Source organism: Vombatus ursinus, unplaced genomic scaffold (genome assembly GCF_900497805.2).
Source record: "Vombatus ursinus unplaced genomic scaffold, bare-nosed wombat genome assembly UNPS02014799.1, whole genome shotgun sequence".
Lineage (NCBI taxonomy): Eukaryota > Metazoa > Chordata > Mammalia > Diprotodontia > Vombatidae > Vombatus > Vombatus ursinus.
Genome location: NW_020954577.1, coordinates 17,845,014 through 17,871,376, shown reverse-complemented (window position 1 = coordinate 17,871,376; position 26,363 = coordinate 17,845,014).

Here is a 26,363-nt window from a genome sequence, read left to right as displayed (position 1 = left end):
AGTGGGTAGTTTCAGTGTTTCCTCTCCAAACACAGGGTGCCGATGGTAATGATGATAAAGAGGTCAGCTAGGCATCAGAATTCTTAGTCACCAGCCTGAATCTAAACATGACCTCCACTCTGTAGCTTCATCTCAAGGTTACAGAGAAATATCACATGCATGCTATATGCACTAAACTTTTTGTTAGACCTGGTGTCTAGGGTCTTGGTCATTTGGGAATTCACTTTGGTATCTAGAACTTGCTGCCTGAGATGCACAAGGTCTTTGTTGGAGGGCCCAATATTTCTTATTCCAGAGAAAGTATATCTGTGGATATCAGTCCCTGCTCACGGTTCTATCCCATTTTTGGCTTTTATTGTTTGTATAATGTGAGTCATATAATGCCTGGGTAGGTAAATGGCAGACCGCCCTTGACAGGTGATTGTTCTGCCACTAGAAATATCCACCTAGCTATCATAGAACCAAATGTTTTCTAACTGCTTACACAGTCCATTTCCATTGTCATGTAGTCCAAACAGAATACTAATATAAAATTATGAATTATGAATATTAACTTAGACTACAAAACTTCCTTTCACTCAATTTAATAATGCAGAATCTCAGAACTAGGAGGCGCCTCCATGTCTGTGCCATTCATTCTGCACCGGTACCACTCAACATCGTACATATTTGTTCTTTCAGTGGCTGCTTGAAGAGCTCCAGGAATGGTAACTGACTAGTTCTTGAGGTCACTCATTTCATTCTTGGACAGAATTCTTGGTTAGAAAGTTCTTCCTGACATCAAGTCAAAATTAGCTTCTTTACAACTTTGGAAACATTCTCCAAATCAACCAAACTAGCAATATTATCAGAAAATAAAAGGCATTTGACTGCTTCCTGGTCAACCCATGATGGATTGTTGGGATCACCAAGTCTCTTTATAAATCCTCAGGAATAATCATTTTACTTGCATGTTCTTGAGGCCAGGAATCAGAGTCAATCTCATAGACCTATGGATTGGACACAGTCCAGTTCACACACATGTGCTGATGCCCTGGCTCTAGGGCTCTAACCATTCTTCCTTTAGCATTTTTGGAGCTTACTGGCTCATCAGAACTAGGAGGTTCACATGCTGCTTCTCTCAGGACTTGTTATAGTTAGGCAGGTACTTGAATCCCTCATTTTGTAGCTATCCAGGCTGTGAGCCCTGACCTCCATACAATATTTTAATTCTCACTTCCTCCTTTTCCCCTAAATCAAAGTTTGCCATAGGGAATAAGCCTATCCCCTTCAGAAATTCCTACCCCAATACAGCTCTCCACAACCTCTCAGGCCAAATACTAACTCTTCATCCTCTGCTTCCTGACAATCACTCTTTTTTTTTTTTTGGCTAGGCAATGGGGTTAAGTGACTTGCCCAGAGTCACACAGCTAGTAAGTGTTGTGTGTCTGAGGCCTGATCTGAACTCAGGTCCTCCTGACTCCAGGGCCAGTGCTCTATTCACTGTATCACCTAGCTGCCCCCCTGACAATCACTCTTAACTCACTCTTGCTAAACAAAAGTGGTCAACTTGCTAACATGCCTCCTCCATCAATTGCCATCATCAGGAGATGGCCCAGACACCCTTTGGTGCACAAGAGATAATTATGGGAAACTTGAGAGCCCTCTTCAGTATGGGTACACAGTTGCTGATGTCAGCAGACTTGAATAAATATATCTCCCTTCTTTGTTTAATATATGGAAAACATTGATTCAATAGCTCTCTCTTTGACCATGTTTTTCAAAGATCATCAGCAGTAGCTTAGCAATGAATGAATGAACGAATGAATGAAAAGTACATATGAAGTGCTTAGGATAGGTTGAGCACTCTGCTAAGATTTGAGAATAGAAATAAGAAAGAGAGTCCTTGCTCTTAAGGAATTCTAAGAGGTGGAGATGGCACATGTCACAGGGCTTGGTGCCAGGGCTGCTGTCAGAACCCAAAATATCAGATCTAATGGGAACGGACCTTCTTTGGAGCTACTTCCATTGTTAAAAGCGTATCCATTTATGACATTGCCTGTTAGATGGTGTTGCTGAGGAGGCTGGGACTTTAGAGGCTAGTTTTGGGTTGGATGGCCAAGGAGTTATCCTCTAAATAAAGGCTAAAGACATAAGCTGGGAGAGCAAGGCTAGTGGCCTGGGAAACATGGTTACTCCTGGGTTCTTGAGTACAAGGTCCTGGGCTGGTTCTACTGGGTCTTTGGGGCAGTGGGACTGGTGCTCTGACCCACCAGGCACATTGAGCACCTCCTGTCTCTTCCCCTGGGCTCTCACCACTCCCACAAGGTTGTTTTGGCTGAGTCCTGTAACTCTGGATGTAGTGTATTAACTCAAACTCAGAGTGCAGCTAAGTACACCCTTCAGCCATCTCTTCCTTTACCACTGCTTTCAATTTTCTGTTAACAGCTTTCAGTTCTATGCTTTAGCATCTGTAGGTCAGTCTCCAAGCCCAGCACAGGTTAAGAAGTCCAGATCTATCTCCTTCCATCAGTGGTTCCATCCCTTCTCTGACTTTCTTGTCACCTAGAGAACTTCAGGTCTTTTTCATTGTCTTTAGCATTTAGCCAAAGCTTTAGCTTGTGCTACATATTAGTGTTCCTGGTTTCCTTCCTTTGGACCTGACACACTTACATATTCATCCCCAGGGACTCGTCTTTGCTTCCATCTTTTAGACCTGACTTTTTGAAAAGCGGAGCTGATTAATGAGTCTCATAGAAAGAGCCTGGCCAGATGTCTAGGGGATGGGGGGAGGGCTGGGCATCTGCTGTTCGAGGACCTCCAGGCTCAGCTTGGAGAGTCTCATCACTTGGTTGGCCACAGGGGGATGTTGTTTGCAGGCTGAAGAATTTACAAAGCTGTACCAGGGCATAGAGAGGTGGTGATTGGCCCTGAAGAGGGTCCGCTGATAAGACACTGGTGAAATCCTGGGTGCTCATACAGAAAAAGGCCAACATCTGGGAATGCTCTGTCTACTTAATCAACAAGTCCTCATTGAGAGACAACTCTGTATCAGGCACCATGTCAAACACTGATGCCATAAAAATAAAAATGAATCAGTCCCCTTGAAGTAAGTGCTGCGGTATTGTTAGCTTCATCTTACAGATGAAGAAACTGAGGCTCAGGTGACATGCCATGGTCACATAGCTACCAAGTGTTAGAAAAGGGAAATGAACCTAGGTCTTCCTGATCCCAAATCCAGTGCTCTATCCACTATGGTACACTGTCACTAAAACGTAATTGGGATTCAGAAGAGAAAGTTAGAATTGTTGCAAATTGAGACAGATGCCTTCATCTACTCTGTTTTCTCTCAGACTGTATGTATTTTTTAGGGATTTTCACTGAACCTTATATATGAATCCCAACTTTCTCCCAAGCAGTTTTATCTAAGTGTGCAGCATAGACAAACCTTCTCCACAAACTTTGAAGCTGTTAAAAATCTTAACTCTCTTTTCTGCTTGTAATGGGAAGTGTGAGATTTTCCTTTAAAACTCTGCTGACTCTATTAAAAAATAACCAGATCTGTGCTTTCTCATTATCTAAGAGACGTGGCACCATGTGCCCTTATGAGGAAATTGACTGGATGGGAGAAAAAGGATCCTATAATTTATTGAGGTTAGCAACTCATGTAAAATAGAGATTCAACAAGAAAACAAAAGAAAACAATGATTCAGTGTGGCCATTCACTTGTCAATGTGATCTACATAGAATTTAAAGCTGAATTTGATGGTAAAAGAAAACCCTTTTGTCCTAAGTGGGATGGAACCTCTGCCGTGGGAAAAATGGCTTATTTTTTTTTGGCATTTTCTTGGCACAACAGGGCAACAGAGAATCAATTGTGGGTATAAACAGGCTGCAAAGTATTATCAACCAAGAATTACAGAGAAAAACAGTGTAGATGAGGGCAATAGGGAGATGTATGAAAGGAAGAGAAGGTGAATTGGTCAGTTACTTGGCAAACATAAGGGATAACCATTCAATTTGCTCCTGCTCTATCATGCCCACACAATGTCAGAGGAATTAGCAGAAGGCCCCTTGAGCTAAGGGTAGACTCCCTTTGGAGGACTGATGAGAAGATGTGGACCATAGCCAGGGAGCAGAAGGGTGGTGATTCCCATTGCTAGAGAGTTTACCAACATTGATAAGGTGAGTTAAGGATATTAACTATTCTTTGTATGGGATGATGTTAGATTTAGGAGTCTAACAAAATTGAACAATGGTCTTTGTACTATAGGAGGTTTGAACTCACAGAAGGAGTCAACATTGGTTCACTCATTTCAAATAGAAATACAGAGAAGTATTCATCCCCACATGAGCCAGTCAACAAACATTTATTAAGCACCTACTATGTGCCAGGCACTCAACTAAGTGCTTTGCAAACCCTCCCTTGGAGGGAGGGTTGTATTACACCCATTTTATAGTTGAGGAAACTGAGGCAGGCAGAGGTGAAGTGACTTGCCCAGGGTCACACAGCTAGTAAGTGTCTATGGCTAGAATTGAACTCAGGTCTTCCTGATTACATACCCAGAACTCTATTCTCTGTGCCCCCTTAGCTGCCTGTAGCATGAGGAGTAGGAGTATCAAAGTAGACATCTGATATTTTTGCTTCTTTAAAAAGAATTTCAAACTTGAGGCCTTAAGGAAAGATCAAGGAGCTGGGAGATGTGGGGGAGGGGCAAGAGAGATGGGGGAAAACCAGAGGAAAGGATCTGGGAGGTCACAATGGGCTGCCCACAGCCAAGGGTGGAGGGGGCGTCATGAGGATTCCAGTTAGCCAACTGTTTCCCTTAAAATAAGTGGCAAAATCCCAGAACTCTGATGCATCCAAAAGCCACTCTTTTTGGCCATCTCAGTCCATCAAACACCTCACAGCCTATTTCTTGTGAAGTGTTGCCTGGCCACGCCTCCCTGGCTTGTCCTTGGGAAGATGGTGCATTTTGACCAAGTTGGGGGACTTCCCATTTCTTGCTGTTAAATATTATCTTGTTAGGTCCAGCCCCATGACTCTCATCTACCAAGATCTAACTCTGCTCTTTAGTGGGTCGGTCCCCTTTCCAGCCTTCGTGTCATGCGTACATTGGAAAAGGCTGACATCCACGCTTCTATCTGAGCCAGCATCATGACAATGAAGCTAATAGCTGGCATTTCTATAGTACTTTGAACAAGTCACAAACGTCAGTCAGCCCCAACTTCCTCATCTGTAAAATGGATCAGATGAGATTACATACCTTCCCTGACTCAAAGGGCTCTTCCAATAAAGTTATCTGTACATCTTACAGTGTCTTGGCACAGTTTTTTTCTGTAGAATCATTGGATCTGGGCAGCCAGCTTGGGGGGGGGGTGGTTAATGGTCATAAGACATTCCTTCCTCTCCAAGGGAAAGAGATAACACAAGGTCCTGAATTGAATGCTTCACCCGGAGTCAGGAAGACCTGCCCCTGAATCCTGTCTCAGACACTTAGGGCTGTGTGATGCCAGGCAAGTCCCCTAATCTTGCTCTGCCTCAGTTTCCTCACCTGTAAAATGAGATGGCTGGACTTGGTGACCTCTGAGATCTCTTCCAGTTCAGGATCTCTCTATAACCCACTGATGTGGACTATTGCTAAGTGGGAAGAGTGTCTAGACAGAAATCCAGATTGTTTATATGAGCTCTTGTCTAACTCATCTTTTATTTAAATTGCACACTCAGGCTCACCTCCCCCAGCCAGCTTTATTGTCTATGTCCTTCCACCACCCTCCAACCTCCTGGTCTAATGCTCAAGACACTACTGTTCTTGGTTCTCTTATGATTTCCTTCTTTATTCGAAGCTATTGTCGTTGATTGCCGGGGAGTCGAGGTGGGATAGTGCCTGGGGAGCCAGCCTCGGAATCAGGAAGACCTAGCTTTTGCCATGTACTGGTTGTGGCATCCTGGGCAAGCTCCTTAACCTCTCTGTGCCCAGGCAACACTCTAAGAGTACAGATTCCTGGTTTGTCCCTAAAGAGGGAGTTTTCACACTGGGAGTTCCCTATTCCAATGAAATCACTGATCTAAGTAGGAAAAAAAAATGTGATTGCTCTCCTGGCTTTGTGTCTGCCTTAGGCCTCATCTTCCCAGAAAGCTCTGATTCTGTCTACTCTTTAGATTTCCCCCAACACCCTCTTGCATTTCTTCTGCCTTGTGGATGTAGAGAAACAACAGCTGACTCACTGATGTCATCATTGAACCCTGGAGGCCTGGAAACCAGAACCCTCACAAACTGTTCTCGTAGACTAACTCACATGTTTCCTTTGATAAACTTTACTTTCAGAGACTTTGGCTCTTGCCAAATATGGCTCCAGGCTGGAAGGAGATGGGAATTCAGCTCAAATGACTCAGAGGGCGTGTTGCTAAAAGAATGTGCTGCTTTCAACCCCAGTTCTGACTGGAAAGACAGTTTGGACCTTATTTGTAGGAAGCTCCAGAGGATAGCTCTCTCTTGGATATAGGAACTGAACAGAGACCACAGCAGCCCCTGGTATTTAAAAGTCACAATTTTCAAAACTCTTAGGAAACTCTTGCTTTAAAAATAGATATCCCTTAAACAGCTGTGCTTGGAAAAAGAGTGCTTCCCCTCTGAAATGTCACCACGAACCAGCAGGAGTTTATTTGTATTGTGTGTGCTATTCTTATGAATCATTGTCTCATACAGTTGGAAAGGACCCTAGAGATGACCATGGATCTAACTCCCTCATTTTACAAAGAGAAAATGAAGGGCCAGAGAGCCTGAGATTGCCCAGCCAGCAAACACCAGGACCAGGTTCGAACTCAGCTGCTCCAACTCCAAATGCAGGGTTTTTGCCATCACCCTGAGGTTTTATAATGGATATGAAGTGCTCCCATTTCTCTTGGGCTAAGAAAAGGCTGCTTTCAAGATGGATATGTAATCTGTGCATTTAGAGAGAGGGTAAGATGGATATATAATCTGTGCAGTGAGAAAGAGGATAAACAGATGTATAATTTGTGCATTTATAGGAAGGATGAAAAAGTTCATTTCTGAAGGAGAGGAAAAGGGGATATTAACCTTATTTTTGCCTGACTTTAAAGTTTGGCTAATTCTAAAAGGCAAGCAGCTTGGGATTATGGGATCAAAGCTCTTAAAGTTTGCAGCCCTGAGTCTTGTCCTAGTTCTGCAATGGGAATTTCAACATGGCTCTTAACTTCTCTAAGATTCAGTTTCCTCAAAAGCAAAAAGGAATTGGATTAGAAGATCTAGAACCCTAACAAAATCAGTTCCATTTGACAAATCTCTATTAAGTGCCTCCTCTGTGCTAGGCACTAGTGATACAAAGACAAACCCCAAACATTTCCTGCCCTCCAACATCTTCCATTCTACTGTCTCTGATTCCTATGACCACTGTGACTTACAAAGTAAGAAACCAGTGCATGGGTATCTATGAGCATCAGCCATGAATGGATGAATGAACGAATAAAGAAGGAAGTAAAGAAACAAATGAGATTTTTTTTTTTGGGAGAAAGGGACTCAGAACAGATTCTGCCAATAGCACCATAAGACCAACTCAGAGTTTTCTTTTATCTCCTCTTTATGGAAAAACCTGATGGTCACAAATGGAAATTTCTAGCCTCATCTATGCCATTGACAGCTCCCACATTCATTGCCATTATTTTCAAAGCCAAGAAAGGTCAGAAAGCACTCCCCATCCACACCAAAGACACACAAACACAACATACACAAATCCACATGCACAATGCACCACTCGGCTTTTACCTCTCAGAATTAATGGTGTATGTGAGAACTGCCTGGCCCTTGATGTTGAACCTCGAGAAGGTCTCTGTAGGCCCGACTGTCACTTAAACAGTGGCTGATAAACCTGAACCTTCAGGATATCTGCTCTCTCAAGAGCTTGTAGGAGATTCTGAATAATTGGTAATAGATTTGATTGGAATTAATAAGATCTTTTGTTCTTTTTGCTTAAAGATTATCTCCAACATTTGGAGCCACTAATTTTTAATGTGTAAAAATGTATATCATCAGAAGTTTCAATGCCAGGTGATTTATTTTTCTTTCCTTTTTTCCTAATTAATGGAATAGAGCATGAGGAATCCAAAGAAGCTTCAGCCCACAGAATGTCAGTGATTAACCATCCTCATCAGGCCAATTTGTTGCCTGTGATCATAGTCAATGTAAAACAATAAATTTGAGCAAACGTGGGAATGTGTTGCAGGGAATGCCGTGCCAGCATCTGTGAGAGGGATATTTTTAGTGTCTCATTTTTGTTGTTCATTAGCAGCCATACCAGAAATGCTGCCACTCTTTTTATATGATATGAAACGGAACCAAAGGACCCACTGAATGCAACCTCCCAGTCATGGGTTGCTATGGCGAAGCCTTGTTCAGAGCCCCCAGTGCCTTGTGGGAGATAGCTAGTGAATGAGTGTGTGAGACCTTCCCCAGCCCAGCCTCCCTAGCTGCCACAGTCACCACCAAATGATCACCCAAACACTGCAAAGCGAAGATTTTCTTTATTTAATGGAAAATCCAAGAGGCAAAATGTTTCAACTGGCAAGTATCAGTGAGGTATTCCCATCTGGGGCAGCATCCTCATTTTGGTACAGGATACCCTTCTGCTGCCATCTCTTTAGCATTAAAAAAAAAACAGAAATACATTTAAAGAGGCAATTGGAAACTATTTTCCTTTCCTACTCAGAACTAAGCAGGAGGTGCCTGGCTCCCAAGTATCACCCAAAAAACAATAGAGAGGTTTGAACAGGCTACAACCATTCACAAGTAAAGAATCATGCCAGAGTGGTAGGATGAAGGATGCTATTGAACAGATGTGTGGTGAGGAAAGAGGACTGGCCAGTAAGAAAGTGAGAATGAGGGAAAAATGGATAGTCCAGGGCTTCCATTGTTATCCATGAGGTGTCAAGAGAAGAGAAGCAAATTCTCCAACACATGGGGTGGCAAACTTATGGGTGAGGATGGACAGGTGGGAACAAACTGGAATACACCAGCATTAAAGGGAACGTGAGCATCAGTGTGGCCTGTATCCAATCCAATCCGATCAATATTTATTAAGCACTTACTACATGCCAGGCACTACACTAAGCACTGGGGGTACAATGATTAAAAAAAGACAGTCCCTGCCTTCAAGGAGTTTATAACCTAAAGGGGGATACAGCACAGAAAAGGAGGCAGGAAAGTGCAGGGGAAGGGAGAGGACACCAGGATTCATCTTGTTCGATGAAGTTGAAACCAGGTAGGGTAGCAGATGTAAGGTTTGCTATCCTCTATAAAGGAAGGCTTTGGGAAGAGTTTGGGACACCCTCCCTGTACCTCCAGCCCTCTTAACAGAGGGGGGAGGAAGCTGAGGGAGGTGGTTTGAGTTAGCTGCGTGGTGGTGAATTTAGAAGTGATGAGCTTAACCTGGGAATGGCTTCCTGTCTTTGGAGTTGAAACCAATCAGAGCAGCAGATGCAAAGTGGAGTCCATATTATTCCGTGAATCAAATAATATCAGATGTATTCATAAGGTATTGAATTTTCTTGAATTCTCCTCTGGAGGACAAATGACTTAGATATATCTTCAATGAAGCCTGCTTAGTTGTTCTGCTGGGAAATTCTGGTCTTTCTTTTAAGGAAATGGTTTCATGGCCAAGGTATCAAAGATGCTCCTTCTCAGAATGATCAGACTGACCTAGTTCACCAGTTCCATTTGGACAATCCTTAGAATCATCAGATTGAACAACAGAAGAACCTGAAATCTGCATTTCTGAATGATGAAACCCAGTGCACACATAGCCCAGTGTGCATGGAGGCTGTCTCTCTCTCATCTCTGCCAATGCCTGACTGAATCCTTTGAAGTTTTCCAGTATTAAGAGTTTCATGGACTGAAGACTGGAGGCTGTCTTTCTTGGGGGCAGGGCAATGAGGATTCTGTGCCCCAGTAGTCAGGATCACGGGTGATCTCCTCTGAGATCAGAGTGGATTCTTTGTTCTGGGCTCCTGATCTTGCCTAAGACTGTAGAAGTATGGGGTACTGGTGATATCCATGCTCCACCTGGAAGGGCAGGACATTAAAGCTGATTCCCTTCACCTTCTGTTCACTCTATGACCACCTTTTGGTCACCTGACGACCACACCCATTTTCTCTTATTTAGCCTCTACAACAATTCCATAAGTGCCCCCCTTTCCTTTTCTAGTTCCACCCACCAATCCATTCTACTGATCTGATGCACTGACCAGCATGTTTGACTTGCCTTCTCTGATTCACTTTGCCTTGTTGACTCAAGTCTCCTTTCCCATCTCCTCGAACTCTTCCATGCAGTTTCTTGCTCCTTAATCCTGCTAAGTTTCCTTGATCTTGTTCTCCTTCTACTTAAGTAGAATCTGACATTGTTCTCCTTCAAATTTTCCTCAGTTTCTCCAAAAGTTCTCCTGATCAAACTCAGCCTCTTGCCCTCTCCACCAATTTAAAGCCTGCAGATCACCGACACAGCTTCCTGCCTTCTTTCTATTCAGCTCATATCTTCCCTTTCTTCTTCTCCTTCTGCAACTCCTTACCACAGAAACCAGAAGTGACTTGGCAGGAAAACAATATACAAAAAGGGGCATAATGTGAGGAAGGGATGGTCAGGCTTGTTTATGGAAAATCGCAAATGCCAGAGAAAGGAGTTTGAACTTGGTAGGCAATAGGGAGCCCTCGAAGGATCTGGGAGAGGGCAGCGACACAGACCTATGCACAGGGAATGTTATTTTGGCATGTTTAGAAGAATGAATTCTAAGGAAAAGTCGAAGTTCAAAAGACCTTTGTAAGGGTCAAGGCAAACAGCAGAAAGGAGTTATGTCAGACAAAAGAATGTATAAATGGAAAGGGATGGTTATGGAGATAACCCTGATAACTGAGTGAATATGGCAGGCAAGAAAGAGAGAGAAGGAGCAGTGAAAGGTAACCCCAATGTTGCCAAAGCTTGAAACAGAGAAAGCCCTTGCGCTGATCAGACTCAGATCTGTCTTGTGTATAACTGCCCCTGGACTTCCAGCCTGGGCAAGAGGGAAGCTCAGTCTTGAGAGAAAGAAAGGAAGAAAAGATGATCTTGAAATATGAATGGAGGCTGGACTGGAGTGGGGAGAGGCTGGAGGTAGGCAGACCCCTCCATAGGCTGTGACCATAGCCTAGGTGCGAAGCGATGAGGCCTGCATCAGGGTGGGGGCCAGTATCAGACCAGAGGAGGGGACACATTAGAGAGATGTTGAAAAGGCAAAGTCAACAGGCCTCACCGTGGCTTGGAAATAAGGGATGAGAGACAAGGAGATGTCCAGGAGGACTTCTAGGTTGTGAGCTGGAATGACTGGGAGGATGATGATGGCCTCAACAGAAATAGGGATGTTGTATGGATAGAGTTACTTAAAAATTTTAAACTGAAGTATAGAGCGAGATCATTGCTTGCATGTTAATCAGAAGATGAGAAGTACTCTATTGCCTTTTGATTTTGGAAGAATAATTTAGCAAATTGGCCTCTCCTAAAGAATCTCCCAGATTCCATTGTGAGCAGCTCATTCACAAAGAAGGTCAAAGGGGAAAAGGTGCAAAGGGGTGGGGGTGGCTTGTTGGCACTCAGTAGACAAGGATTTGATGTCTTATCCCAGCAAATAACGTGCAGAGAGAAAAAAATGGGAGCCTGAGAGAGCTGTACAAGTTAGCATGTATTTTATTTCTCAAATTTTGGTCACCCTGGCTGTAAATAGAACATTTTGGTTCTATTTTTCTCAAAATGGCAAATAAATGTGAATAGAAACAGTTTTTAAACCCAATATTGATTTCCCTGAATATTCTAATCCAACAGTTCATCTGCTTTTTCTCTTTAGTAAACACATATAATTCAAAGGGAAAACAAAATCTCCAGGTGCTGCCTTAACGAAAGATCAGCTGAGTGCTGTGATGTCTTTCCTGGGTCTTGACAACCTAACTGAACAGCATCAGAAGTTACAATAAAAGGAGTGATGGGTCTCTGTGCTGAGTGGATGCTGCAGACTTTTTTTTTTTAAATAATATGGAATTTCTCAAAATGATGAACACAGGTTTTTGTTTTTTCAATTGTAAACCTTCTAAGAAGGTGCAAGAGGTCAGCGATTTTAGTTAATAGGAAACCCAACAGTGAGCAATTTCAATAGGGTTTGACCCTTTTACAGCTTTTTGGTTCTGGTTTGCTTTAATGTTCCCCTAAATAGCCTCATTCTTTACACACCATGGGCATGTAAAATGTTTCTGCATTGATGCTTTGCCCTTTTAGTAACAAGTATACCATGTACTTGGCACTGTGCTAAGTGCTTTACAAGTATCAAATTAAATGTGTTGTTAGTATCCTCATTTTCCAGTTGAGGAAACTGAGATTAAGCTACTTACCCAGGGTCACACAGCTAGTAAATGTCTGAAGTTGAATTTGAACTCAGGTCTTCATGATTTCAGACTTAGGGCCCTATCCAGCAAAACACTTCAATGCCTGTCCTCTGCCAAAGTCATCTTCTGGAGTCTTAGCATCCTTTGGATGACTTTTGACCTTGAAGGCTTTGATGGTGAGTAGTAAACTCTGAGAGGCCCTGCCAAGAATATTCAACAAACATTTTGTTAGCTCGTACCACGTGCAAGATGCCGTGCCAAGCCCTGGAAAGCTAGAATGACTTGGACTCGGGGCTTCACAATAGACAATATATGCATGTCGAGTGATCATCCTAATTAAGTTCTAGAGGGTGATCACCAAGTGCCAGGGTTTTGGGGCACAATAATTCTCAGAACATCTATGAAGGGGTCTAGACCTGCATTGGCCACACGAATGAAATCATGGATCCTTGAAGGAGCATAGGAAGTTGTTGAAATACGATGTATTAGACTTTTAGAACTTTTCTCCACCTAAATATGGACAACATCATAGCTAATGTGGTACTAGTAGTCACTCAAGATTGATACTGAAATCTTGTGAAGCCAGCTCTGATGACATCCTCCTCTAGGTATTGAAAGCCCTTCAGCAGCTGGAAATGGTGGCTAGGGAGGGGACTAGACAGCTCCAGCCTTGGGCTTCTTCAGAATCTCACCATTCAGTAGGTTGACCCTGGACAGGTTCAGGGAAGGAGGGATCCTGGAATCATAAAGTGAGACCTGAAAGGAGCCACAGATGTTAATCAGTCAGCAAACCTTTGTTTTAGGTCATCTAGTCCAGGTTTCTTCTTCTTCTTTTTTTTTTTTTTTAGGATTAAGTGACTTGCCCAGGGTCGCACAGTTAGTAAGTGTCAAGTGTCTGAGGCTGGATTTGAATTCAGGTCCTCCTGACTCCAAGGCTGGAGCTCTATCCACTGTACCACCTAGCTGCCCTGGTTTCTCCTTTCACAGAGAGGTTGAGCAGTTAGTCCAGGGTCATACAGGTGGGCAGTGAGAGATGTGGGGTTTGAATCTTGAGCCTCTGAAATTCCACAAACTTTGCCTTGCTGAGAAAAACAAACTTCCCTGATGCCAGCCGTTCACTGCCTGAGCAACCTTGGGAGGTCGTCATGGGCTCTGACCTGAGGGTTGGGAACATACTTATTTCTCCTTGTCCTAATTGACCCAGGAGTGAAAAAAGACAAGTAATGCATTCTATTGGTTTAAAAAATGTCAGAAAAGAGATAAAGGAGAATGATAGACCTGAGTGGGAGAGTTGGAGGGGCTAGGTGTGATTTACACTGAAATTAGGGTTAAATACTCAAGGCCTCTGATGATCCGCTTTGATTCATCAGGAAACCAAACTCATCTCCAGGCAGGCACGTAGGAAGCATGTGCCCTGTGTGGGGGAGATTGGGCTATCCTAACCTGTGCATGCAGGAGCAGGAGTTCCCCTGTGTAGTGAAAGGCCAGGGCTTCTGAGGGGGCCAATCACCCTACTTCGCTCACTCTTAAGTTTCCTCATTGGCAAAATGGAGAATTTTCACTAGAACAGACGCCCTCAGAGGTCTCTTTGGCTCTTGATCTATAACCCCAATTCCATGGCCCCATTCCCATAATATGAGTAGAGGCTGGTTCTCAGCTCCTTTGGACTTGTTGCGCCCAGGGCATGTTTAACTGTTTTTATCACACTCTCAGTTCCTCTTTAAAATATTGTTTAGGACGTTTTCTCTGGCTCTGTTTCTCTGTCTCTTTGTCTTTCTCTTTTAATTTGAGTGAATTAAGAATAATTTTGTTCTGAGAAATTTGTCACAACCCTGGAGACCCAGAAGCCTTTTTCTGGGGGGTTGGGTTGGCAGAAAATGGTTGGGAGTCCTTATAATTGAGTGGTAGGCATACTCTGAAGGAAGTGGAACCAATTATGAGACACCATGGGATGGAGATTAGGCTTTATGTTTGATCTAGAGAAAAAGTCTTAAAAAAGAAATCAGAATGTTAATTTTGTTATTCCTGAGCCATCATTTCAAGAGCATTTTTGTAGTTGGAGATAGAGCATTATGGAGTAGCTAAAAATCCAGCTTTTGAGGCAGGAGACTTGGGTTCACATCTCTCCTCTAACATACTGTGTGATGCTAGCACAATCCCTTCAATCTCTCAGTGCTCTAGGTAGCCATTGAAAACTATAAGTTGTTGAAGTTAAGGGACTTTTCTCATCTGGGAGTTCCCAATGTCATTGAAATCCCAGGTTCACTCTCTACCCTCATGCCAATCTTAACTGGATTTCTCTACTTTGCCTATGGAAAAATGGGCTAGGAGAAGTGGATGGTCCATTATTCCAGGGATTGTTTTTTGATGTTTGGACCATGGTGTTATAATCTCCTACCATTTAGTTCTACAAATGGCAGCAAAATTGCCTTGGGTTCTAGCTTAGCTTGGTTATGTCCCCTTGAGACATCGCCTTTGTGGAGTGAGCTCCTGGGGGCAGGGACTGTCAATTGTCTCCTTTTGTATCCCCAGTTCTTAGCCCTGTGCTTGGCACACAGGTGCTTAATCAGTGTTTATTGACTGACTGACTAGAGGAGTCCTTGAGGAAATATCCATTGGCCAGGAGAACAGTGAAGTCATCATTTTACTGTAGATTCTCCACGTGGATTCTCTTTCTTTATTCCAATCTGTTAAACTTAGAAAAATGCTCAGTCTAATTTCTTTCTGGCTAACTATCTGTGAATCCATGCTAATTGGCTTATGTGTCTAACAAACTTTTAATTAAGTCTAATACCTGAGGAGATTGGCCAGAAATAAACACATTCTCAGCGTGGTAAAACTAGTTGGTTGTTGAAGTTTTCAGAGACTGGCCTCTTCCTTGGCTAATTGCTGTATGATCCTTTCACCGCCTCGCTCTCCCATTCTTTTTTCAAACCGCTGATGCCAATTAACTCTTGTCAGATGTTCTTGCTAGATGTACAAGAAATGGCCACTTTTCCAGGGTTTCCTCTCAGGATTTCAACGAGCTTGAAATTGTTCCCTTAGACTTTTTTGACTCTCTTTGCATATTAACATGATGCTAACTCGCTGGATAAGTGCGCTCCCCAGACTTAAGGCACAGGCAGGAATGGGCACCCCATTTTTCCTCCTCACCTCTAAAGATCTGCACAGTCATTTCATGACTCAAATGCTCCTTGGCTGCTTTAAAAAAACAACAACAATATTGATGGCCTTCTTTTTCTGAAGACCCTCCTAAGCCTTCGAGCCTTCCATTTTACCAATGAGGAAATTGAAGCTCAGAGAGTTTGAGTTGTCAAGGGTCACACAGCTAGTAAGAGTCTAAGCCAGGACTCATTGGTAAAATGGACATAATACCTAGCACCAACCTCCCAGGGTTGCAGTGAGGATCACATGCTAGATGGTACAAGGGATAGAAGGCTGGCCCTGGAGTTAGAAAGACCTGAGTTCAAGTTCAGCCTCAGCCATGTATTAGCTGTGTGACCTTGGGCAAGTCACTTAACCGCTGTTTGACTCAGTTTCCTCCTCTGTAAAATGGGGCTAATAATAGTACTTACCTCCCAGGGTGCGGTGGAGATCAAATGAGATAATATTTATGAAGCGCTTATGTGCTTGGTACGTAGTAGGCACTGTGTGAATAGTAGCTGTGTATGTATATAAAAATTGCTATATACGTGTGTGTTTATATGTGTGTATGTATATGTGTATAAATATACACACATACATATATATACATATGTGCACACGTAGATATTGCTTTGCAGGTTATAAAGCACTATACAATGTCAGCCACTATTATTATCAAATAATGTAGTGAGCACAGATTAGCATATATTAGCATGCATTTTCATAGCAATGAGTATCTCATCCCTTCATCTAAAGGGCACCGTACTGATGAAATGATAAAGATCTAGGAAAACAGCTCCCACAAGGACTACACCCATGAGAGGGAAGGAACAGCCAATACCGCCAAAGAAGAGAGTAATGAAGAGACATCACACTGGCTAATCAAATGATCGTGCTTGGTCACATAGAAGAGAAGAGAAAACGGAGCAATCTGCTTCCTGTGCAGAAGTGGGGTCCATGAATGGGGAGCGTTGTATATACTTTGAGACTCCACTGATGTGTTCCTAGTTGAACTATTTTTAATATTTCTCCATCCCTCTCCTTTTTGATTCTGCGTTACGAGGAATGGCTCCCTCTGCAGACTGGAGGGTGTGGGTTTATGTGGGGGACATAATTGGAAATAAAGGTGATGTAAAAATAAGATCTTAAAAGCTGGAGTGGAGAGTTGATCAGGAAGGCTTTCCTGGGGTCTAGACTTGACTTTTTCACCAACTTGCTGAGTGCCTTTGACAGATTCGCTGACCTGCTAGACCTCAGTTTCCTCATCTGCATCATGTAAGCATTGGGCAGCCTTGGCAAGCAGCAGGTTACCCTACCTGACGGCTGAGAAGGCCTGGCTCTGGTAGAGGATATTTTCATTCAGGGATGGACTGTTCAAATGGAAGATATCGGAGTTCCCTTGCAGCTACGATGTTCTGTGATTCTATAACTACTACTACTATTAGTAGCAGCCACACACATAGCTTGCATTTGTATAGCACTTTAAGGTTTGCAAAGCACTTTGCACTTTTTGTCTCATTTTTGTCTTCACAACAACCCTAAGAAGTAGGCGCTATTACTGTATCTATTTTACAGATGAGGAAACTGAGTCTGAGAGAGGTTGTGACTTGCTAGGATCACACAGCTAGTATCTGCAGCTAAATTTGAACTCAAGTCTTCCTGACCACAGGTCCAGCACTGGGTCCACTGGGTCACCTGGCTGCCTCTCTAGGAACCTTTCTCACTCTGACTAGTCAATGGATACCAACCAGTATGGCCACATTCCTGTGTTCTGGGAAAAGGGACATATCTGAGATATTTGTGATCATAGATAGTTTCCTCTGAGACTCTAAAATCAGAGATCCTAGGATATGCACCCAGCCCAGGTTCTAGGGAAGCTTGGAATTTCCTTGGAATTAATAGGGGTTCATCTGACCAGCTAGAAAATATGTATTGCATCATCCCACACATTTGAGTCATCCCAAACCATTGACTCTGTGGGCTTCCAGGCCATGTTGGCCCTGGGATTCTTGCTTTCTGAGTCAAGTCCAGTCAAGAAACATTTATTATGTGGCAGGCAGTTTGACTGTTGTCCTTCATGCTTAGAGAGGACCAAAATGACATCACTGTGTCAGGGTCAGGTTCCCTGTGTCCAACTGTGGCTGATCAGACCAATATGAACCCAGAATGTGCTACCTCAGTTTGGGCACAAATAGTCCACGTGAACATTTGGAGTGGAGATGGCTCTTTTGAACTATTGCAATTCTGCTTTGCTCACAGAGCACAAGCACCTTCTCTGATTCAAGCACATCATGCTGGATAGTCCTGTGCCAGTGACTCCCATGGATCATAATTAATTTCAAAGTTCTTCAGAGAGACCTTGAGAGTGTCCTTGTATCACTTCTTCTGACCTCCACATGAGCACCTGCCTCATGTGAGTTCTCCATAAAATGATCTTTTAGGTATACGTAAGTTTGGCATCTGAACAACGTGGCCAGATCATTCAGAGCTACACTCTCTATAGTACAGTTTAAATGCTTCATGGTTTAGTTCAAGAGAGGACCTCAGTATCTGGCATCTTATCCTGCCAGGTGATCTTCAGAATCTTCCTAAGGACAATTCAAATGGAAGCGATTTGGTTTCCTGGCAAGGCACTGGTAGAGTGTTCAGATTTCACAGGCATACAACAAGGTCAGTACAATGGCTCTGTAGACCTTCAGTAAGGTGGTCAGTCTAGTACCTCTTCTCTCCCTCACTGTCCTTTGGAGCCTCCCAAACACTGAGTGGGCTTTGGCAATGTGTGCATCAATCTCATCATCTATGTATACTTCCTTGGAAAATATACTGCCAAGGTAAGTGAACTTATCCACAGCATTCAAAGCTTTCCCTTTTGCTGTAACCAATGGTTTCATGTGTGGGTGGTGTACTGCTTGGTGGAGAACCTCTGTTTTCTTGGTGTTGTCAGGCCAAAATTAGCACAAGCAGCAAAGACCCGATCTGTGCTCTGTGGCATCTCAGTCTCAGAGACTGCATTGAGTGTGAGATCATCTGTAAACAAAAAAACACTCACCAACTCTCCTTCCACTTTAGTCTTGGCTTGTAGCCTTGGATACAAAGGAAGCTCACACACTTGTTCCTGACTCAGGAGCTTACATTGTTCAAATAATCAATTCTCCTTTTACTTTAAGACTTACCATAGATACTACCATCTCCTTGAAGCTTTCTTCAATCCCTTGACCTGATGGCATTCTCTTCTAAGATATTCTGTTTGCACCTCATCTTTATCCGTATCCCAATCTGTCACAGTTTAGGAGTATTTTGGATCTATTCAAACCCCCTGCCTTTCTCTGATTGTAAGCCCCTGGAGGACAGAGACTGTTGCTTCTTCTTTTTTTTTCCTTTCTACATCCCAAGAGTCCAACAGAGTCCTCTATGTGACAAACAGATGTTTGTAAAATGGGTGAATTGAATTTAGAGTTGCTTTGAGGAAGCCTGGAAGGCAGAATCCATGGAGTGGAAAAATCCATTTCTAATGGATTGTTTGTTTTCTTTCTGCTTCACTGAATGTTGTTTATTCTATTCCCAGTTGCTTCATTTTGTGGAAGATCTTTCACTTTGCAAAAATATCTGCAGCTTCACATTTGTTATGTAAGGTAGACTTGGTGTTTTCATTGTCTCCATTTGGGTAAAATATTTCTTGGATCATCACACCAAAAGGTGTGGTTGAGGCACAATGTTAATGTGTAAGACTGGATGGATCCTGAGTCATTTAGTGTTGCTTATGGGAAGGAAAAGTGCTGAAAGCTAACAGCACTTCTATGAAAAAATGTGGAGGTGGGAGTTAGGGATTTGCACGCTAGGAAGTTAACAATGATGTTATTGCTCTCCCAAGCAAGAGAGAGCGAATGATAAATACGCCGTTGTATGATCTGACTGGGAGTCAGGAGTCCCAGCTCTGTGACTCTGGCCCAGTCACTTCACAGCTTTGAGCCTCAGTTACCTCATCCATAATTATATCTGGTACTGAGAATGCAAAGAAAGGCAAAAACCATCCCTGCTCTCAAGAAACTCACAATCTAATATTCTATTTTTAATAGTCTGTGGGTGTAGAATTCTATACCTGTCACCCGAGGAGCTAGGTGGCACAGGAGTAATGACATGGGACATTGGGGAGACCTCTGGATCAGGAATCGGGAAGAACTGAGTTCCAATTTAACCTCAGATATTTATTACGTGTGAGACCCTGGGCAAGTTGCTTAACCTGTTTGCCTCAGTTTCCTCAACTGTAATAGGGAGATAAAAATAGCATTTTTCTCTCAGGTTTGCTGTGAGAATTGAGTATTTGTAAAGTGCTTAACACAGTGCCTGGCACATGGTAGCTGTTTAATAAATGCTTGTTAATAAAAGGATACAGCATTCTACACAGCAGTATTTTACGTGCGTATGGCATGTAAAGGATGAAGCTGTTTAGCACAACATTAAAGCAAACCAGAACCAAGAAGCAATATGAGGATCAGATCCTATTCAGATTGCTCATAGTTGAGTTTCCTATTCCCTGCAGGCACCAGGTTTCTGCTCCTTCTTAGAAGATTCCCTCATTTGTAAAATGGGGATAATAATGGCACCCACCCCCTGGATGGTGAGGATCAAATGAGATGATATTTACAAAGTGCTGTAAAGATGTTCGTGCCCACCATTATTGCCATCAGGCTATGGGCGCTCGCCCATGTGGATTTCCCCATCTGAACCGGTTTCTGAGCCCTGATCCTCCTGAAAAACCCCAAGTGCCCCCCACCTTCTCTGTATTTCACTGCACCCTTATCCCCTGCCCTTGACACCCGTAATGGAAGGAGCTCTCCACAGACCTGCTCCCAATCTGGACGCGGGGCGTTGGTCTTTGCATAGAGCAACAAAGCCAAGCAAACATGGAGAGGCCATGAGATGTCATGATTGAGAGCTGGGGAAGGGTGGAGCAGAGTCTGCCTTTCTTTGCATCCCTAGCACAGTGCCTGCCACGTGATAGACTCTTCACCAATGCCTGTTGACTTCACTCATCCTAGGTTCAAGTCCTGAGGCTGGGTGACCTGGGCTTCCTGTAATCTCTCAGTGCTCTGGGCATGTCCCCAAGCCTTGAAACTGTGTAGAAGGTGCCACTCTGCAGTGGTGGAGGGACTTTTCCTCAACAGGAGCTCCTTGCACCATTGAAATCAGAACAAACCAACAAAAAACCAAATCTCCTGTATGGCTTTTTGCTCACAGGTTTTCCTGACTCTAGGCATCTCTCAGACATCATATAAGCTGAACTCAAGAATTCTAAGGAAGAGATAATTTGGCTTGTTTATAAGTGGGCAAGGGATTATAGGAACCCTGGGCAGACTCCACATGGGGTTTGATTCATGCTTCCAGCCAGCTCAGTCTTAGTGGGTGACTAAGAAATGCTTATTCCCTCCCCTAACCCTTCAGATGGGGTGAGGAGGGGCCCTCTGGACTCCTCCGACAGCCTGTGCTTTTCCATCTCTGTCCCTGGCAGGGATCTCCTCTAGCCTTTCACCATGGCTGGCTCGCTGCTTTAAGAAGACAAGGAATGGACTCAGCAGTGGACCTCAGCCTGGAGAAGCTGGGCACCATCGTTCCCCCCTGGTGTCCATGACCTTTAGACCTTTGGTTCCAGGTTCTGACGGTTTTCCTCTGTGTCCATGCGCACTTGAACTTGTCCTTTGTACTCTTCCTTGGCTGCCGAGTTTTATCATGTCTACTGATCAATTGCTAAATCCACTTCTGTCTCCTTCCCCCTACCCCCCCCAATGAAAAACAACAAACAAACCCAAAAACCCCAACCCAACCCAACCAGCCAGCCAGCCAGCCTCTCCACGCAAAGAGAAAGAACAGGGCGGCAGGTGAAGTGAAGGGTTTGTCCTGGACTGCAGCCGAGGTCCTCTCAAGCTCCAAAGCTCAAAGTTTCTGAATTAAATAAAACTGGGCAGGGGGAGGGGAGAGGGGACTGTTACAAGGTCCACCTGCTTTGTTCAGGACAAAAACGAGGGTGGTAGCAACTTACACTGCCATTTTCAGTGGTATAGACTTAACTTTGTCTTGAAAATGCTTAAATGTGTGTGTGTGTGTGGGAGGGAGGGACAGCCCTTGGTATTTCTGATCAAAAGAGAAAGTGGTGTTCTCCATGCTACTGGTTTAAATGTGACTGAGGTCAACATTCCCGGGGACTTTTGCTGGGCAAGTAGCTGATTCCTCTCATGCTGTACTAGACTTCAGCCAAAAAGCAAATGTCACAATATTTCTGAAAGCCTGTGCTGGAGAGGGCTTTTGTGAAAGCCTCTGAGTCTTATAGGTGAGGTCACATTGGAAGCAGGTAGAGCCCAGAGGTCCGCTGCCTTGATGGGGTACAGGGTGGTCCAGAGCAAAGCTTCCTGCTCTCTCCCCGCCCCCAGTACAGCAGAGCAGTCACCACGTAGCAAGTGTCTTTAGGAGGCCTGTCAGCTTTCCACTGCCACAGGCCACTTTAAAATCAAATAAGGCTTCTCTAGTGAAGCAGACTCATGCAAATGATATGTTCTGCTCTGTCCTTCTCTACCGCTTTCAATGAATATTTATAAACTGTAGCATGTCCTGCATCTGTGGCAAATTTATAGCAATACCGCTCACTCCACATAAAAACAAGCCTTGTTGGTTTTCTATTATGAATTTAATGTTCATACACTGAAGTGGGGACCAAATGACTCAGGCTATGCCTGGTGTGCCCAACAGATCTGGAAGAAAGGAAGGAAGAAGCCCTGAAGTCACTGGCAGGGCCACATTCTTGGTTTTTTTTTCCTGGCACGAGAGGACTGTCCCAAGCTCTGTCCAATTCACTTGGACCATTTAACCAGGCCTTGACTGGCTCAGTGGCCAAATAGAACATGTTTGATATCAGCGCAGAATAACCCCTGGAGGGAGAGCTGCGCCTCTTGGATGCTGGCTCCATTTTATTACAATATAATTGTATTATTATCTCATCAGCATTCAGAGCCACTGGTGCCAGATGAGGAAGAGAAAAGAAATCATACTTGTCAAGTAAATGAGATGAGAAGCAGGGAGCCTGAGAGAAGAGGCAGGAGGTCACTTCAGGAGAGGGGCGCTCAGGCTTGCTTGCGAAGGGCACAAGCACCTCCTGCTCTCAGTGCCTGCCCCTCTCTTTCATGCACATCCATTAGAGGCAGAGTCACATGCATGGGGCAGACCCTCTGCCAGCAGAATGCAGGCTCCTTGAGGGTAGGCATGGTTACCTTTGTAACCTTAGTATCAAGCACATAGTAGGTACGTAGTCAACAATTCTTGAGCTGAGTTGGTTTATATTGGGTTGAGTTGTATGGGTTTAGATTCAACCAAAACATCTTTGTTCCCCAACATGAAATCATCCTTATCCCAAGCACAGAAAAACTATCTTATCTATGCTTTATAATAGGTAGTTTAATTTTTCCATCAATTATTTTCTCTCATGAGACCATTTTATCTTTTCCAACAGATTGTAAGCTTGTTGAGGACAGAGACTGTATTGTTTGCTTCCTTGTGTTCTCAATAACACCTGGAATAGCTACAGCCTGACCTAGACTTGGCCTTGAATCCTACTTCTGACTCTGGGTATGTAACTCTGGCAAGTCATTTAACTTATCTGTGCCTCAGTTTCTTCATCTGTAATTCACGAATAATCATAGACCTTGCTTCACATGGATGTTGTGAGGACCACATCAAATATTGCCTGTATCTCTCTCTCTCACTCTCAATACATACGTACATACATACATATGCTACGACTAGGGTGGGGTGACTAGAGATTTGCTCCAGGATGGTGATATGGAAGGCATACATTATAGGTTATTCTACTCTCCCTGCCTCCCATGGGTAACCCTACTGCTGCTCCCTCCCCATCCCAGCTTGCCACCTCTCATACCCCATGACTCTGACCTCTCTTGCTCAAGGCCAGCCTTCCTAGCATGGCCTGCCCTCTGTCCCTCTGCCTCTCTCAGGCCAGGACATCAGGCTCCATCAGCTGAGATGCTGAGGTGGAACCCAGGCTCCCTGGAGGATATGCAGATGTGCCCCTGAGGTAGATGACCTCTGCCCACCCCACCAACGGAGTCTGGTGTTAGTTCAGTGATTCCATTTAGTTCTCTGCTTTTGGCTGAAGGAAGACAGGGAAATGGTAGGTGAGCCTAATAGTGCTGGGAGATGTGAGGCCTTCTTTCACCTCCCTCCAGGAGGCAATGGGGGACCTAACAATCAGACGTAGCTCCTGCGCTCCAAGGGCTCACACAGGATAAGCAGGTTCATCTCTAGTTGCTCAGTTAGAGGCACCTCTTGTCTAGCCACGTTCCAAACATCAGCCCTGATGTTGAGAGCATTTTACTGATGCACATTCATCTTTATGGCATTCAAGATGGTGGCACTCCAAAGGGATTTCTGCCTCCCCATTTCCCTTGGTCAGCAGCCCTGTTCTATTCCAATGTTGCATCGTTTTTCCCTACATAATTCTCTGCTACTTTTTCCTGCTCGTACTGAGCCCTTTTCTTGATGACCCATCTTATTCCTTTCAACAAATGTACTGGCGGGGAAAGTGGATTCTTGATGAAGAGATTATAGGGACATCAGGGAGCCTTCATGCCCCACCCACCATCTTAGAGAGGAGGGAACCAAGGGACAGAAAAGTGAAGGGGCTTCCCATGGATGGCCAGCTCCAAAAGGGCCCAAGCTGGATTAACCGAGTGTCCCAACTCCAGCACATTGATTGTTCTTCTATATTGTAGAGAACTTTTCTGATGAAACATCAGCCTTTTTTTTTTTATTACTATCATTATTAGCATGCGGAAGCTGTCTCAGCTGTATTTCATCTTCTAGGCTTCAAACAGCATGTGACTTAAAAATACGTCTCTTTGGGGGAAAATTATAATCTGCCAGAGAATGCAGACAATTGTAGATTTTTTTTCCATGTTATGACCTATAAACGCTGGAGATGATTGACTTTGAATTCCAGGCTATAATGGAATTGTTTCCCATTCCTCCTCACAACCAGTCAATAAGGGTTTGAAGAGGGCAGGCCTTGCTTGAGCAGTTCAAGCCTGTAGATGACTCTGTCCATCTGCCCTCACATTTGGAAGGTTTTTCAAAAACAGATTTTTAAGGAATATGACTCAACATCAAAGGCATTATTATTCTTTTTTTCATTCTATTTGTCACCCTTCCTCCCTTCCTGGCCCGTGTTCAGGGTTTACTTGTCATCTGTATTGACTGTATTGAATCATTGACTCACTCTCTGTGGTGACCTCTAATTTGACAAGCATTAATTGAGCACCTACTATGTACAAGGAACAGCACTAGGCACTGGATATAATGACAAAAATGAGACAACTTCTGCCCTTAAGAATCTTCTAATCCACCGGTGGAGATGTCATACTTGTGTACACAACACACATGTATACACATACATGCATATGAATAAAAAAAGCTGCTAAAACAACTTTGGCTGGAAGGGGGTAGAGGTGTATGGGGGTGGGAAGAGTAGCAGTTCTGGAGTCAGGAAAGACTTCCTGCAGAAGGTGGAGAATAAGGTGAGTTTGGAAGGAAACAGAGGCGAGGACGGAGGGCATTCCAGGCCTCAGAGTGCTGGGGCAAGGCGTGGAGATGGGAAATGGAGGCCTACAAGGTGTGAGGAACAGGAAGAAGGCAGAAGTGGGCTGGTGATTGGCAGAGGACGTTCAGATGATTTGAGATAGAGTTGGAATGGAAGGAAAATCAGGATTGATTGTGGGGTTTACTTAGCTGTTTTCTGTCTGTGGGGAAGGCAGTATTCTCTGGATTTTGCTGAGATCCTGAGTCTATTGGCCAGACTTTCTATAAAAATGCACAGAGGATGAGGTGATCTTGTGTGCCATGGGATAGAGCTTGGAGGGGCCCCTCCTGATACAGTAACCTTCCATTAAAGTGGGCAGGAGGCCCCGACCTTGGAGCATCCATCTCATTCCCCGTGTCCCAGTGTGTATTTTTAGGCTGTTTAAACCAGGGACCACATTATCTTCACCATCCCCATCACAGGGACATTGCTTTACACCTCCATGGATAGGCTGGGATGATGGCTATAAAGCCCTTTGCAATTTTGAAGCACTGTAAAATGACAGTTATTTGTTTTATTAAATATAGGAAAGCCCCGATAGATGCTTGGTTCTCAGGCCCTCAGATCCTGTGGTTCTAGCCCAGGGCCTCACCTTTCCCTGGGCAGTTTGACTGCATTCTGATAGGCTTCAGGCCAGGCTGGCTGCTAGGAACTCTGGGAAAGAACGTTGGCCTTTCAGGCTTGTTTGGTCCAAATGCGCAGCAGAGTGAACGTCACTGTGGAAGCTCTTTTCGTGTCTCGGTCTTTCTGTTTGTTGTTGCTACCCCGTCACCTGAAGTCCAGTCACCTGCCAGTGAAGCCAAGATGCCCACCTCCTCAAGGCAAGGCAGGAGAGCCCGGGCAGAACTGGTGTCTGCAAGGAGTCAGTAGGGACCTTCACCTTTCAGTTCAGTCCCTACGTTTTGCAGGAGCCCATTGCAGCTCTTGCCCCCCTCCCACCCTCCTCCCCACAGTGCTAATGCCTTCCCTCTGAGGTTACACTCCATCTACACCGTAGACATTTTATATACATAGTTGTTTACATGGGTTTTCTTTCATTAGAACGTAAGCTCCTTGAGGGCAGGGACCATGCTTTTGTCTTTGTGTTGCCAGTGCTTGGCACAGTGCCTGGAACACAGCAAGCATTTAATAAATACTTGTTAACTAACTGGAATCCACAGTGGGCAAGGTCCTATGATGGG